Source organism: Pseudorasbora parva, chromosome 11, assembly GCF_024679245.1.
Source record: "Pseudorasbora parva isolate DD20220531a chromosome 11, ASM2467924v1, whole genome shotgun sequence".
In the NCBI taxonomy this organism is placed as follows: Eukaryota; Metazoa; Chordata; class Actinopteri; order Cypriniformes; family Gobionidae; genus Pseudorasbora; species Pseudorasbora parva.
In genome coordinates, this window is record NC_090182.1 from 39,931,243 (window position 1) to 39,935,546 (window position 4,304).

Consider the following 4,304-nt stretch of genomic DNA (forward strand, 5'->3'; position numbering starts at 1 on the left):
TTTTAGCAGGTTGATAAAGTTTGGTGCAAATAGCATGAATCCGCTTGCCAACAGACATAACCAATGAGGACCATGGTGGAGCCATGATAAAATCAGAAGGGGTTATATTTATACCAGAAAAAAAAAAAAAAAATATATATATATATATATATATGTGTGTGTGATATGAGGACACAAATGTGTATAATGACATGGGTATGACATTATAGTCCCCACTTTTTAAAATGCTTATAAATCATACAGGAGGAGTTTTTGACAAAGTAAATGTTTCCTGTGATGGGTAGGTTTAGGTATAGGAGCAGTGTAAGGGAATAGAAAATACGGTTTGTACAGTTTAAAAACCATTACGCCTATGGAATGTCCCCATATGTCACAAAAACAAAGTGTGTGTGTGTGGCCAAAGAAGGAGAGAAGGACGGGCTCCATGGCCGAGATGAGAGATCGAGGAACAGCATCCGTGGCCAACACAAGGGAGGGAATGATAGGCAGCCACAGATGAGATGAGAGAGAGCGAGGGTGGAAAATAAGGAGAGATGGCTGAGACAAGGAAGAGAGAAGCAGCCTCCATGGTGGAAACAAAGGAGAGAATGGTGGCCTCCACGGCTGAGATGAGGGAATGAGAAGCGGCCTTTATGGCCAAGATGAGACATCAAGGAGCAGTCTATGTGAATGATACAAAGGAGTGAGCATGAAGCTGCCTCAATGGCTGAGACGAGGGAGGGAGCGAGAAGCAGTCACGGAGGCCAAGGCAAGGGAGTGAGAAGTGGCCTTCATGGCCAAGATAAAGGAAACAAGGGCAGCCTCCGTGGCCGAGACTTGGGAGCTAGGAGTGGCCTCATAGCCGATACAAAGGAGGAAGCAGGGAGCAGCAATGTGGCCAAGACGAGGGAGCAAGAAGTGGCATTCACGGCTGACACAGAGGACAGAAGGACAGCCTCTGTAACCAAGATGAGGGAGCGTGGAGCAGCCTCCATGGAGGAGATAAGGGAGTGAGGAGTGGCCTCCATGGCAGAGACAATAGATCATAGGACTTGTATTAGATAATCCAGACCACATGACTAGGGATCACTGGACTTGGGAGCTCTGGGACCACTGGACTGGAGAATGGAAATCAAATAAAATCACCTTTATTTATATAGCAATTTTTTCAAGTCCAATTGTTTCAAAGCAGCTTCACAGTGTTATCAGAAGATAATGCAACAGAGTTTGATTCGGCTGTACAGACGCTCTGGTGAAAACAGAGATGTTATCCAGCTAATTTCAATTATCATAGTGTCAATGCAGGCAGTGTCCCCAACTGAGCAAGCCAAAAGGCAAAGGCAACGGTGGCAAGGAACCAAAACTCCATCAGGTTCCAGAATGGAGAAAAAAACCGTGGGAGAAACCAGGCTCAGTCTGGGTGCCAGTTCTCCTCTGGGTGACGAACAAAGAGTGTATGATTATTATTTTGGCAACACTGCAGGTCTTAAGTCACATTAGGTAAATATATATTTGTGAGATTATTCGAAAGATTGGAGTTGTCATGCTGGAAACAGGTTTAATGAGGAGGTTGTGTCGATGCAGCATTTACAGGGGGAGTTTAATTGACACGCACTCTGCAGACACTTCACGGATGCGCTGGTCTTATCCAGGCGCAGGTCCACCATCTGATCTGGATATGTCCCGGATCCGGCTGATTGCAGTAAACCTCTGGATAAACAGACAAACAATAGTGTAGATGCCATTCTTCTTAGGATTTAACGAGTACATCAGGTGTTATTGGAAGTGTTCCCGGTTCTGGCTGACCTAGTTAATGCAGCCTAACAATCATTTAACTGATTTGAATAAAATAAATTGATAATGTTTTATGTGTATGCCAGAGTGGTCAAAATCTGGAGCAGACTCTGAAGATTCTGTGGATTGTGGAGGTTCTGCAGAAACTGGATTGGCGTGGCTGAGGCCCTCCTCCACTTCTCCCACGGTTAAGGGGAATACACTCAATTGAAGGGCCAGATACAGAAACTGGCAGAGCATCCCTCAAGGACCATTTGCAAGCAGCAGCAATCTGAGGGGTTCTTTAATGCTGGCTCAGAAGAAACAAATGAGAGTCTCATCCTCATAATTTACTGCATTAGCCAAATGTAAAAACTCATGAATGTTTTTCTCGAGGGAACAATTGTCATGGGTGAGGTTAATCAGGCTGAATTCTGTGAAATCCATCCCAGCTGAGTTCAGTGTGTGTGTGTGGGGGGGGGGGGGGGGGGGGTAAATACAGGTGAGTAAACAGGATCCAATTAGCCTGACGTGGTCAAACTCAATTCTAGTCAGAATATGAGTCTGAAACTGCTCCATTGGGCTGTGATTATGGGGCATGTTTCAACCGAACCAGGAGAGACATCAATTGGATAGACCTACAACCAATCAGAGCAACGAAGCGACGCATTGTCAAATGTCAACATAGTTCAACTGCACTGTGTTGCCAAGTCCACGTTTTTTTTCCGCGAGTTGTTGTCTATGTCCGCGGGTTGAAGCGACTATGTGATATATAGACCCATACGTGCGAATTTTAGCAGTCAACTTTGCCAAAATAACACACATTTTACCCCCCAAACGCCGGAGAAGCTATTGTTTAGGGCTAGTTGTTGACGGGTTTTGTTGTAAAAACTTGGCAACCCTGTCTGCACGTGCGCTAGAATCAGGCTGGAATACACAATCTTTGCCGGTGTTGTAAAAAATAAAATAATTTAATGATACAGAGTACTTACCCAACATTATCATTTCTGAGAGAAATTGTGAAGGTGAATATCTATGGAGAAAGGCCAGACCGAACTGCCCGACCTAAACATTTTGTGGGCAGGGCTAAGTTCGGCTGGCATCCAGGCTAGGATCCAATAGGAATTCACAGGTAAGATAAACAGCAGTCTGGATAGTCTTTATGGGTAACACAGATGAGACCAGACAACGAGGGAGTGTGAGTATAAATTGCAGTCCTTGATTAGCAGGTTAACAATGTCTAGGTGTGTGTGACCAGAATACCAGGAAAGTGAGCCGACTTTGAGAGTCTCAATCAACTCCCTAGCATCCTTTAGTTGGAAACCAGTATATACAAGACCAAGTGTGTACATACATTTGGGGACTGGTAAGTACAGTAAGGAACCTGTCTCACTATACATTGGGACACTGATGACTATTTCTGGTGACATGAAAATATTCACATTTTTCAACATCACTACTGGTATTTAAAAGTATTAACAACAGAACAATATCTTTCTGATGTTATTTTATTTTTTAATGTTATTTAAAATACATTATGATCAATATTTAGCTTGTTCAGTCATAAATATGTTATACATGTTATCTTTATTGTATTCATTACCTGTCTTACAGTGTTGATTCTAAAATAAAATGAAATTAATAAATAGACTATAATTACAAAAACTGGTTATGATCAACTGGCATAGTTCAAATGACACTGTACGCAACTGGATAGTCCTTCAACCAATCAGACTACTGCGACTAAGACAGCTCTTAAAACGTCCGCGTGACAAACACGGTGGGCGAGAGCCGTGAGAGTGCGTGATTGAAGATGCTCAGAAGGAGCTCGGAAGCATAAAAGGAAGAGCGACGACAGTGACCGGGGAGAGAGGACCAGGCATGGATTTTCCGTTGTGTTTTGTTTGTTTTATTATGTGTGTGTGCTGCAGTCGTCCGTGAGGGGCTGCCTGTGTGTTTACGTACAGTTGGTGTTTTGTTTATTCAAATTTGTTGAACGTTTGCCGGTTTCCTCCTTATCCGTCATATATCAACATATCCCGTTACAGTCCGAATCCTTGATCAGTTCCCCGTCTTCTGAACTGATACTCTAATGCCTGTTATGCAATCCTATAAGATCATTACTAGGGCTGTCGACGTTATCGTGTTAATGCATGAGATTAATTAAAAGTCGTTAACACGTTAAAATAATTTAACGCAATTAAACGCAAATAAATTACAGAAGTACGTGAAGCTGCGACATTAAAGTAATTTGCATCACGCAGTCGATCATAGAAGTCGGGAGTTTATCAATCACACTGAGCATCTGCACCTGTCACCCTGGTAGGAGGACATTTCCATTCTAACTATTTAACCCGATTCTCTGTTTGTGAGTTTAAGCATTAAACTCTGTGAAAGTCTTCAGTGATCCAGTAATCTAATTCCTCCAAACAGTCCAAAACAGTGCTAATGTAAGGCCAGGCTGATACACCAGAGAGAATAGAGACTCACAGTGCGGTTTAGAGATTTGTTCATTCTAGTGTTTGCTTTGCTTTAAAACGCGAGCTCTGTCG